Here is a 13,830-nt window from a genome sequence, read left to right as displayed (position 1 = left end):
CATCATTCAAAATTTAATGATGTAAACAGCTAGACCTACTCTAGCCTCACTAGGCTAACTTGCCAGTCCACAGCCTGTGCCAATCATAATAAGCAAGGCTGACCTCATGCCAAGATGTTGGAGTATAAAGCCGAAGCTATTACAAGGTTTCCATTCTATAATTTCGTATTAAGTTGCTCTACTCTTTTCCTCCTTGTAAACAAGTGAATTTTTTCACATATGAGGTATATTAAGTTCAGAGATGAATTGTATAATCACTTGGCATAGATTGTACAACTGTTTATGTTCTCAGTATAGATAAAGCCTTGAGTGTTCTTTTGAAAGGTGGTGATTAAGTTTTTCATCTAAAAATGTTCCACTGACAACAATATAACCTAAGATTTTGGCATTACCTTTTCAGAAGTTCACAAGAGAAAGCCTCATTCCAATTCACCAGTCTAAGTATAAACACATGTAAAGAAGAAGAATTCATTAGCAATAACTGGCCTTTATTAACTTCTGAATTTCAGGAGAAATCATTCTAAAAGGAAAACATTATAACTCAGAAATATCAAAAGAGGATATTAGCTTCTTTAAATTCTGTTTCTCCTGGTAATTTTGTCTCAGGAGGCTTATCACTCTAGGATCTGATCCTCACCTTTATAGATTTCATCTCTTCTCCCAAATAAAACAACACAGCTCAGGTGATCAGATATATATCTGATATATATATCTGATATAAAGTGGTATACATATATACCACTTTAGCAGTAAACTAATGAAACGATAGGATTTCCTCATTTATTAACATCATACTAAGGATCAGGATATGTATTTTTATATTGAAAGTCAGTGCTTCCCAAAATTAATTAAATGCCTGAGAGACAAAATGAGTACAGTTAAGGCTTCTTGCTTAATATGGAATTCAAATAAATGAGACTGAATATACTTAGAGGCTGTTTTACTCCTTTAGGGAAAAGCTTATAGAATGATCTTTGATCCACTGTACAGTACAACAATTTCATTTTAAGAATTCTTGTGTCTTCCAAGTAGTGCTTCATGTCATCATATTGTGGTAAGTAAATGCTGACAATTTTTAATTATGCAGTATTTTAATTAGAAGTCAGTAGTTCAAAGATGTAAAATACTGCTTTCTCTACATTTATTATATCCACATATTTCCTTTCAAAAAATGAATTGGCAAGGCTTTGAAATTTTTTCATCATCAATTCCAGAAAGAAACAGGTTATATGTAGTTAGTGATCTCAACTCAAATTTCAAAATGTGGTCCAAAGACAAAAGTTTAATTACTAGTATCAAAATAGCTCTTAAAGTTAAACCAAGAGAAGTATATTTCTTAATTTCACTCATGTGACCAGAAAATATTTACAACTTGATTCATTTCAATTCAGTTCAACAAATATTTATTGAACAGTCACTACATGCCAACCATTGTGCTGGCCACTGGAGTGTGAAGGCACAAAGAGGAATCTATTACCCAGCTATTAAAAAATGACTAGCAGTGGGAACAAATTTAGGTTAAAAACAGCTTCAATGATACCTTATTATTATAAGAAAACTACATATTTCAGAAGTGTTTAAAGATAAGAGAAAAAATGTAGAAATAAAATTTCCAAATGGAGTAAGTACTCATTTTATAAAAATGTCCACTTTTTTCCCAATAAACCAAAAATTAGAAAATAAAAACAAAATACCGAGGGGGAAAAACATTCATGGTATTAAGTTATTACTGTCACTCAAACTAGAAAATAAAATTTCAGAAATTTAATCTGGGTTAAAAACCACATAAAAAATAGAACAAATATTATGACTGTAATTTGAATGGCACTTTTTCTAACTATTCTTTGAATAAATCACATAAGTTCTACATATTAAAAGCAAATAGAATAGAAATTTATTTTCAGTGTGAACATTTGGGGGTTTATATGGAGCATCAGAAAACTGACAAAAGTTAGGGCCACATACACATTAAATTCTGCATACCATTTTCCCTGTGCTCCGTTACATCACTCCATTAGCTTCAATGGATTATGAACCCTGCTTCAGGGATTAACTATAATGTTCACCTTGCCATAAGATTATGATATCTGCTAGCACACTTTTTTAATATTCTCATTTGAATGTTGATATCTTTACCTATTTCATTATTAGGGCATACTATTGTCTCTTGTGGTCCTGCCTAATGTCACATACTTGCCTTACAAAGACTTGTCTCACTCCAGCCATCTCAATATATATCATGTTCTGTCTGACTTGAGAGCTCCCTTACATCACTCTTTGTCCCTCAAAGTCCATTTCTAGGACAAGCCAGTTTGAAATTTCTCACTGTGGTTAATATTTTGATCCCCATAGTCCTTCAAGACATTATAATGATCACAAATTTGTATTTGATCAATAGTATTGATAATAATGACAAATTGATTAGATGGGAGACAAACTGGACCCAAGAAGTCTATTCAGAACTCTACCTCCATTATCAAATGAAAAGATAATTAGGGCTTGAACTAAGGCAATTTTGGAATCAAAAGTTAGCTGTTCTACCACCATAATCCTGTTGCCCACCAAGCTTCATCTTCTGATTTCCATCTCTTTGGTTGTATCTTCTGAAGTAACATATGACCTTAATATGGTATATTTGCAAAGCCTGAGTTTATTTTCTATCACTTCATAACCTTTTCCATATCCCTATATTTTTGACTTCATCTTTTTGTCTAGTCTAATTTAAACTGTCTTAAAAAGTATTGACTGCCTATAATGGCTGGGATGAAATAAACAATAGTAAATTAGTATATTTATACCAGAATTGCATATAAAGAGAACTTCTGAACTTCCTTTATTTATTCCAAATATAAATTTTCCAACTTTAAAAGATAATATATATGTAGTAGACTATGGTAGCTTTTGTTTTATCTACCCAGGAAGTCCTATCACTCTCTTCTATTAGAAACAATAGCCCCCTTTTTGGGATAACTTCCCCCCCCCTCCCCCGCACCTCCATGAGGTTTAAGTAGAACTGTCAATCACAGTAGCATGCCCTCCATTCCTCAGCAGCTATGGCAACAGGCAGGTTATCTAAGTTTGGCCAATCAGGCTATTTCCAGTTCAGAAATGACAAATGACCCGACTCTACCCAATAGCCATTGACCCATACTGAGTCCCCTCAGAAAATGTCTGTTAGAGATAGCAGGGAACACTCTCTTTCTCATGGGGAGAATATGCTGAAAGGAACAAGTCTGGACATGTTTGATGACATCTCACCCAGCTTTGAGATAATAAGAGGGAATTAGGTCAGTTTACAAAGAGTTTCACAGACAAATAAATATGAGACATTGATGGAAAGAGTGATTAAAACATCATCTGTGCCTCTAAAATGAGCTCTGGAATAAATATAATATGTAGAGTAAAATGTCTCGGTTTCAATTTAATTTTAATAGAATTCAACAAAGTATCTATGTGCCAAGAACTGTTGTATGTTTGTGTGAGGAAGACTGCAATTAAATTGGTTCCAAGAGCCTGGTGCCTGTATGCTCCCAAAGTGGGCACATTTCCTTTCCAAGCTTCCAGCCAAGCACAAACTTAAGTGCAGGTTCATGAGCCACTCTTTCTGAGAAGGCTACTATAAACTCACACAGTCCCTATCTAGGACACTAACCATTCCTACAACCATCAGTTCTCCAGCGAGGGTCTCAATAGGTTCCTGTATTTGGAAGAAGTTCATATTCTCCAAGTCCATACCCACATTCCACTGCCCACCAATCCATAGACAGAGACCTAAACGGAGAACTACATCACTGTGTATGGAGGGCTGTGTATCAAAAGCACAACTTTCACCTCTCTAGTCTTGTCTTACTGCCCTTCTCCATCAAGAATAAACCCCATTTAATTGCACTCAGTGTTTCTACCCCGTGCAACTTCCCTATGAGCCCTAAAATATCAACAGCTAATCAAAACCCAAACAAAATATAGGTTACTCAGATAATCTTTGGAACATTGGCAGGAGTGGGGGAAAACACCACATAATAAGCACAGACTGGCATTGGCCTGTAGGAAGATATTTAGGTGGACAATACTATCTGACCCTTTTGCATTACATGTGTAATCTGACCAGTGATAGATAAGCGAGAGAATGGCTCCCAGGGCTTTTTCATTAAGATGGAAGTAATTTTCCCATAGTTTTCTGACTTCTTCAACCTTCATCCAAGTGAATCCACCAGATATTTCAAGTCTGCCTTTTGCTCTCAGCCCACAGAGATCCTACTCTTCACTCTCAACATCAGTACCCCTTCCTGAAGGTCAAACTGAGAGAACCCCTGTAAAACATCCTATGATTCTATGGCTGGCCTACTGCCTATCCTACTGGGGGAGGGCTGGCCCAGAGAAGCAATTGTGGAAACAGGCCTCCTATCTTGAAAATGATGCCAAGCATATTAAAAGCATTCATTAATGTGAAGAAACCTGACTTCACACAATTCATGAAAATGTTCTGTACTGCCAGAGTGCTCTTAACACCTTTCCCTGATTCAGGTACACACCCCAGGAAACTTAACCTGAACCTAAGGCTCTCCCCTTGCCTCAAAACTTGTCCTTTTACTTGTCCTGTTTTGGACCCAGGGCCATATACACTGTGCCTTTTCTTACAAGGACACTGCCTTTTATCTTTTTGGGTTCCCTTGTGCTCATACCTCACAAGTCAGTGTCACTCTATTTCCATACTCCAGCCAAAGAAAGACCATTGGACCACCTATTTGCCTCAGAGAAGAAAAAGATATGGGTTAAAAATCCTCTTTATCCAAAAATACCTTGAATGTAATTGAACCAAATGACTATTTCAAAGAAAGCTTTTCTACCAATGACTTCTTGGAGTCAATGGATATGATTGTGTCTATATTTTTTGTATGAAACATAAGTGCATAAAACAAATTTCACAGGATTAGTGGCAGAATTGGTAAAGCAGGCCTGAAAAGTACAAATGCCGCCAGAGAGTTTCCAGAGATGGCACGTCACTATTGCTCACTCTCTTCTCATATCCAAAATCCAAAAATGTGAGAATTACCTCATAGTCACAGAGAAAATATCTGTATTCCCCCAAACACATGTGGGGATTGTGTCAACTGATATACTTAAATACAGAAATACTCCTAATATCCAACATATTAAGAATAAATATCCTGGTCAGCCTATGTATGCATATAGCTAAAGCCACTTCTACCATATGTAGATAGGTAAACATGCATAGAGAGAAAGAGTTGCCAGTGGGTTCACTCAAAGTCAGTATTGTTTTTCTTGCATCTAAGTCTTGCACGTGAATTAAATCAGAGATCAGTGGTTTTGGAGATACACATGGTTCCAGCAACCAATCAGTGACTGTGAATATGTCATTGAGGAAAGGGAAGAAAATTTAATTAGGTGTTCTAGACAAATCAAGCCACCCACGAGTGTATTTTCTGGACACGGTGGTATTTTTACTGGCATGGCATAGTTACATGATGCTATTTTCCTAAGTTAATATATTTTTTGAACAAAAGTTTGACCAAAGCAGTTGGCAAAAGTCAGATTTTTATTTTTTCAGTTGAAGGGCTGGTTCAGAGGAGGCATCACTTTGACGTTTGTCATGTATGAATGGCATGAATGGCTGTAGGTTCTAAAATTGGCTAAAATGGCACTACTGGAGTAGCGTTAAGAATTCTTAGGAGGGAAAAATTAAAATCTGAAAAGCTCTCCAGGAAAACTGACATGTGCCATTCCACTGCTATTAATAATTAGCTCATTTTCCTAAGGAGGAAAAAAATGTTCCAGATGGCCAGTGATGAGAAGAAACAATCGCCAACATTAAATAGATTAGGCAGCAAGAATCAATAAGGTAGTTAGCACTGTGCAAGCACTGTCAATAGTATAGAAGATTTATAAGATGTGATCAGTATTAAGACACATTAAAATTAGAGAAGTCTAAAATACGTAGCAAAGAGGGGCGCCTGGGTGGTTCAGTCGTTAAGCGTCTGCCTTCAGCTCAGGTCATGATCCCAGGTTCCTGGGATCGAGCTCCACATCAGGCTCCCTGCTCAGCCGGAAGCCTGCTTCTTCCTCTCCCACTCTCCCTGCTTGTGTTCCTGCTCTCGCTATCTCTCTGTCAAATAAATAAATAAACTCTTTAAAAAAAATAGGTAGCAAAGAAAACCAGATGGTGTGTAACTTTAAACTATATGGCAATATTCTTTCCCACCATTTTTGCCTGGCTAATTCTTTTTTTTTTTTAATTTTTTTATTGTTATGTTAATCCCCATACATTACATCATTAGTTTTAGATATAGTGTTCCATGATTCATTGTTTGTGCATAACACCCAGTGCTCCATGCAGAACGTGCCCTCCTCAATACCCATCACCAGGCTAACCCATCCTCCCACCGCCCTCCTCTCTAGAACCCTCAGTTTGTTTCTCAGAGTCCATCGTCTCTCATGGTTCGTCTACCCCTCCAATTTCCCCCCCCTTCATTCTTCCCCTTCTCCTATCTTCTTTTTTTTTTTCTTAACATATATTGCATTATTTGTTTCAGAGGTACAGATCTGAGATTCAACAGTCTTGCACAATTCACAGCACTTACCAGAGCACATAACCTCCCCAGTGTCTATCACCCAGCCACCCCATCCTTCCCACCCCCCACCAGTCCAGCAACCCTCAGTTTGTTTCCTGAGATTAAGAATTCCTCATATCAGTGAGGTCATATGATACATGTTTTTCTCTGTTTGACTTATTTCGCTCAGCATAATACCCTCCAGTTCCATCTACGTTGTTGCAAATGGCAAGACCTCATTCCTTCTGATGGCTGCATAATATTCCATTGTATATATATATACCACATCTTCTTTAACCATTCATCTGTCGATGGACATCTTGGCTCTTTCCACAGTTTGGCTATTGTGGACATTGCTGCTATAAACATCGGGGTGCACATACCCTTTCGGATCCCTACTTTTGTATCTTTGGGGTAATTATCTGCCAAGATTCATTTTACATATTAGGTCCTTCAGGAAGCATACCCCAATATGCCACACTTCCTTGTCCCAGTCCCACATCGCACTGAGTGATATTTCATTGCACTCTATGCCTATCTCTAAAGTATAGTGGAGGTCACACTATATCATTACAATCTCCCCAACTGGGCAATGAATTCTTGAGAGCCACCATCTTTTCATTTTTGTTTTCTAGTACTTGGCATCACTGGCAGTGAGTAGGAGCTCAGTAAGTGTTTGGTATATTAGCCTTAAACCATCAATGGGGACAGAAAAAAAGAGGGATAAAGAAGTAGGGTAGGTAGTAAATATGGATTTTAATATTTACCAGTTCCAGAGTTAAAGTGGCCAACTCTCTCTTCTCTGCCCAGCACCCCACTTTCCAGAAAAGAATGACTCTTTTCTCATCCCATGTAATTCTAGGATGCCTCCCCTTAACCACAGACAGTCACCCAAGCTGTGTACAGAAATCAAAGAATTGGACATATAACTCAACTATAGCTGATTAGAACCTTTTCTTGAAATGTGCCACCCAGTCACAGGGTGAGAGAGGGTTTTTCTTCCTTTTGTATATCAAGCTGGAAGCCTGTCATCTACTACCTTGTCCTCTGTGTGGGGACAGCATATGTGAAGTAGCAGAAGATGGCCAAGAAGAGCGGCAAGATGCACCAAGAAATAGAATCCAGGCAAACACCAGATCCAGATTTGCAATGCATATTCTGTTTCATTTCAGCTAGAGTTATCTGTCACTTGGAACCAAAAGGAGCCTGGCCTAATGCAATAAACTTACAATAAACTGTATAGTAAACCAAATTTTCTCACAGTTCTTTTAAATTCCCAAATTATCGCCTATGATTAACATTATTATTACTCCAGTTTTAAAAATCAATAAATTGAGGCTCAGAAGAGTCAAAATATCTTGTTTATTATCTCACAGGAAATGTGTCAAATTTACCTTGATATTCTGATTTCAAATGCAATGCTCTTTTCATTAGGCATTGCTGCTTTAGGTTGGAGTTAAGACTCCAGCTCAAATTTACAAAAGCACATAACATGCTATGACACAAATGTATATAAGGGTGACCTAGGTGAGCCTATCCCTCTGAGAATGAGGGCAGGAGAACAACAACTGTCCTCATTTCTGTGCAGAGTACAGGATGGCTTTTGCTCAGAGAAGAGCATTTTTTTTTCTTTTTTCTTCCCCTCTGGCTTTCAGCAGACCCATATGAAGTTAGTCATACCCAATGTTATACGCTGTTTCAGCATGAAGCATACTCCACCCTTGAGAGGTCATATTTCAGGAATGACGTGATTTGTGTGTATATAGTGGGGGATGGGAAGGTAAGGCAAAGAAGGAAAGACTATGTATATATATTCATATAAGGAACTGGGGCTTCCACTGGGTTGAAGCACCATATAAACACATTATTGTTAGTAAAACTGAAGACCTGGTTAAACTGGAAAACCAGAGGTAAAAAAGACTTTTTGTTTTTAAATATGGAAACAGAAGAAGCCATAACTGAAAATAAAGTGGGGTTCCTGGAGAGTCAGTCTCCTGTGTTTTTGGTCGGTGAAAGTCAATAGAACCCTTTCATAGCAAGCAAAAGTTGGCTACAGGGGCAGCTGACATTGGAAACATAGCACAGAGCTTATGTTTTGTGGAGTTTATTGACTGCTTCCCAAACAGAAGAAATAAACAGAGGACTGGGTTTTTAATTTTAGGATCTATTTGCACCCTACTAAATTAGAGAACCCAAATGACGTCTGCCCGGAGGAACTCCTGGCTGCACCAGTGCTTTCTTTCCTAGCTTGACAAAAGATGATTCAGTTCTAAGCAGGCACATATCACTCTCTTGGCCAGAAGTACCAGTCACTGGGATGAAACAGAAAATCATGCTGTTGCCATTGTGTTTGTGATAATGTTACAACTTTAGCTCTGCCAATTATTTAGTTTCAATTCAGTTTTAAGGAGTTTATGCAAAAAGTAAGTTATGTACTAAAAGTCACAAACCAAGTTTGCTAACCTGCGGCTTGCACTGGGAGCTTACAGCTTCCCCCTCAAAATTCCAAATTAAATTTCATTTTGAACTTTGTTTTATAGACACTTATTGAACATTTTCCAAATATATTATTTTCTTCTTTAGATAAAAAAAATTTGTTTAGATATTTTGTGAATATATTGCCTCTTTTTTAAAGATTTTATTTATTTATTTGAGAGAGAGGAGGAGGAGCAAGGGGGAGGGACAAGTAGACTCTGCATGGAGCACAGAGCCCAATGTGGGGCTCAATCTCAGGACGCTGACATCATGACCTGAGCCGAAATCAAGAATCAAGAGTTGAGCCCCCAGGCACCTGTATTGATTGTCTTTTAACATTGGAACGAGAGCTCAAAGAGAGTAAGGAAGTTTCCTGTATTTGTAGGGCTGAGGATAGTGCCTATTACATAGTAACTACACAGAAAACACTGTCAAAGAACAGAAAAATAACACCCAGACACACACCTGTGAAAGTTGGTGTGCTTGACTTTGGAATGATACATTTTTAGCAAGAGTTTCGCTCTGTATTGTCTTATGATTTCCATAAAAATTAATAGATTATTAATACAAAGATACAACCTGGTATCTATAAAGCAGCAACACAAAATGAACTATGGATTTTTTTTTTCTTCTCAAAGAGGCTAATTTGTATAAGATTTCATGTAGTTTTATAGACCTAAAGGCTTCCAGATGATTTGAACGTTGCCTTAAATATCTGGCTTACCCAACCAGAAATAAATCTTATTCTAAAAACAGCTAATAATTCCTGGATTTTTTAGTTAACTGCTTCTATGATTGTAATGTTGAAATGGAATGGTACTCATATTTCACTACCATTTGTTTTTTACTTATGTAGCAACATAAAAGTTAAAAAACAAAAAGCAAGTTTTAAGAGGCTGTATTTTATTGCAATCTCAGGAAGACTACAATTAAAACGATTCTTCAAAATAATGATTCACAAGTCTTCCTCCTCCTCAAAATGGAGGCACTGTGAAGAAATTTGCTTTCACTAGTTGAAGTAGGCTTTAGCATGCTTTCATGTTGTGGAGCCAGCTGTTTATTTAAATCCAACTAACTTCTTCCAAGACTCAGTTCATAAATTCACAATGTAGTATGTTTAAAACAAAGAATACTTCATATACCTGTATTATATATGTATTTGCATATGCCCTTTATTGTTATAAAAAAATACCATACAAAGTTTGGAGGCCAAAGTTACTAATTAAGAAAAATAATACTATCTTTGTATCTCAGTGTTCTTATCCCCAAACAGAAATAATATTACCTAGTCTATCTACCCCCACAAAGGCCATGTAAGGATTAAATAAAACTAACTTGCATTATAGTGCTTTTAGAATTCTAAATTATGGTATAAATAAAAGATACTACTGTAGTCAATAAAAACTTGAACTTTCAGATAAACTTAAGAAGAAAAAATTCAGGAAAATGTGGCAACTAGCCAAAATTTAATTTAATTAAAATATGTATTTATCAAGTATCACTATATACCAAACAATATTCAAGCATTTGAAATATGGTGAACAAAACACACAAAAAAACACCCTGCCTTTAGGGAGCTTACCATCTTGCTGAGAGATGCATCAGAGGGTGTGTGCTTAGAGAGTGAGGACATATGTTTAAGGGTGGCCAGAGAAGAAAGAGACAGTTATTTTCAGATTTTATTTATTTATTTATTTGACAGAGAGAGAGAGAGAGAGCACACAAGCAGGGGGAATAGCAGAGGGAGAGGGAGAAGCAGGCTCCCAGCTGAGCAGGGAGCCGATGCGGGGCTCAATTTCAGAACCCTGGGATCATGACCAGAGCCTAAGGCAGATGCTTAACTGACTGAGCCACCCAGGTGCCCCAAGAGACAGTTATTTTAAATCCTAAACGTACTGTTTCTCCCCCTTGTTTCTATGAGAGTTAGCCTAATTCGTATCAAATGGAGTACACAGGTTTTTACTTCATCATACAGAGGTGTATTGAAGGAAGGGGAGAAAAATGAGTTTAAACTTCAAAACCACTCAGTTCATTTGGTTAACTAAATTAACTCAGGAGAAGCCATTACGAGTCAAGAATTATGTGGAATTGCTTAACATTCCAGGTGAGAGTATCTGAGTCTTCCTGGTAGAAAAAAGGACCCAGGTGCACCTGGAAGGCTCAGTCGGTTGTGCCTGCCTTCAGCTCAGGTCATGATCTCCGGGTCCTGGGATCCAGCCCCGCATCAGGCTCCTTGCTCACCAGGGAGTCTGCTTCTCTCTCTCTTTCTCTCCTTCTGCCCCTCCTCACCACTTGTTCTCTCTCTCTCAAATAAATAAATTTAAAAAAAAAAGAAAAGAAAAGAAAAAAGGGCCTGGAAAAGAGATTAAAAGGATAAATAGGTGTAAAGAGTTAAAGCAACCTGGCTAGAAGTCCTTTGGGACAAAATATTTACTGAATTCAAATAATGGGATGCCTAAAGGATTATTAAATAACAGGAACTTATAATCAATTTTGAATCATTTTTGTTGTTTCAATTTGAATGCTTTCCATTACCCTAGACTAAGATAAGGTCCACTACACACGGAAATACTTGGGTTTTAAGAAACTTAAGTGATTTTTTTTTAAACATCTGTATTGGTATGGAGCAAAGAGGGGAGAATAGTCCCAGGAAATGAAACATGAGTGAAACAACTGGGACCAGGAACTGGGATCACAGAGTCACCATAAAAAATAAGATCCTAGAAATGCACAGCAATCTAAGTGAAAACACTGAGATACGGCCTATCATCTTATACATACAGAAACAATATAGATCTGTGGGCTTGAGCCAAGTTTTTACAAATATCATGCAGATTTAAATGGATGGCTTCAATTAGTATTTTTTCCAACATTCTAACATGTTGTTTTATTTTTTTTATATTTCATTTTATTTTTTTATTATGTTCAATTAGCCAACATACAGTATATCATTAGTTTTTTATGTAGTGTTCAGCGATCCGGGAAACAACATGTTGTTTTATTCCAATGGACATGACTTCCTAAACCAACAATTAGAAGTACAGAAGTAAAAAGCATTACGCCTTTAGATTGTGAGATCTACAGGTACCTTGGTATTGTGGGACCATAAATTCTGGAGCCAGAGTAGCAAGTAATGGGGTTGATTGTAAAGGAGACCCATTTCATAGTGATGGAAAGCTTTATATGGATCAAGGAAGAGCTTGGAACACCCCATAGGCAATAGAGAGCCTTAGAGATTTAAGCAGAGAAGTGATACATCAGATTTATGACTTAGTAAAACCACTTGGCATTATGAATAACATGGCTATAAGGTGGATGGGTATATAGTGAAAAAGACCACTCATGAATCAGTTTAGCAATAGGATTAGCAACCTTCCGGTTATCTAACACTTGAGCAGTTTCATTCAAAATTTTCTTCAGAGGCCTAGCATCCCTGCCAGTGTAAAGTACTGAGGAGCAAGAAAATGCAGCCAAAAAAATGGAAACTCAGATTCAAGTTAAAAAAGACAAAACCACAGGAGGATGACTTTGGTATTTTCTTTTAACTAATAAAAACACCAGAAATTGCTAATACCCACAGTTTTCCAGGAAGAAAGAATTGCTTTACATGGGGCTTTCCTGACAAAGTTTTCTTCTCTTCTACCTTTTAAAAGAGAGCCTTTGGGGCGCCTGGGTGGCTCAGTCGGTTAAGCGACTGCCTTCGGCTCAGGTCATGATCCTGGAGTCCCTGGATCGAGTCCCGCATCGGGCTCCCTGCTCAGCAGGGAGTCTGCTTCTCCCTCTGACCCTCCCCCCTCTCATGTGCTCTCTCTCATTCTCTCTCTCTCAAATAAATAAATAAAATCTTAAAAAAAAAAAAGAGAGCCTTTGGGGCACCTCATACTCTATAAATTCAGTATTTGAGTAATTATTTTAGTTCTATAAATTTTGTACAGAAAGTAAATTTCCCTTGTAAAAAAATTTTGCTATAGATTGACAATTGAGAGAGCCAGAAAATTAAGATTAAAAAACTGTAGTCCAATGTGTTCAAAAGAGAGAAATGAGGATCTTTAAGCTATGATAAACTGGAAAAAAATAATCATAAATATAAGAATACTGTGAATAAAACTGAACACAGAATCACCTAAGATAAACTTCTTGAATTTCCTACACAAAAGAGCTTTTTAATCATGTGCTAAAACTGAACACAAACAAAAAGAAGAAATGCCCAATAGTTAAAGATCAAAAAGAAGGCGTATCTATTCAAATGCTATTTCCTTTCAACTTCTCTGTCAGAGTAGTTAGAGAAAATGACTAAGAGGAAATTAATTCTTCCAATCCATGGACACAGAGTATCTTCCCATTTATTTGTTTCTTCAATTTCATTCATCAGTGTTTTATAGTTTTTGGTGTCTTTCATCTCCACAGTTAAATCTATCCCCAGTATTTAATTTTTTTGATTCTATTGCAAATGGGATTGTTTAATTTCTTTTTCGAATAGTTCATTTAGTGTATAGAAATGTGAGTGATTTTTCTATGTTGATTTTGTATCTTGCAACTTTACTGAATTCATTTATTAGTTCTCAAGTTTTTTTTATTGAGTCTTTAGGGTATTTTATATATAAGATCATGTCATCTATAAACAGAAACTATTTCACTTCTTCCTTCCCAATTCTAGTACCTTTTATTTCTTTTTCTTGCCTTATTGCTCTAGCTAAGACTTCTAGGACTATGTTGAATAGAAATATGAGAATGGGCACTCTTGTCCAGTTCCTGATCTTAGAGAAAAAGCTTTCAACCTTTCACC

This window comes from Neomonachus schauinslandi, chromosome 4 (assembly GCF_002201575.2).
Source record: "Neomonachus schauinslandi chromosome 4, ASM220157v2, whole genome shotgun sequence".
NCBI lineage: Eukaryota > Metazoa > Chordata > Mammalia > Carnivora > Phocidae > Neomonachus > Neomonachus schauinslandi.
This window is presented reverse-complemented; position numbering follows the sequence as displayed.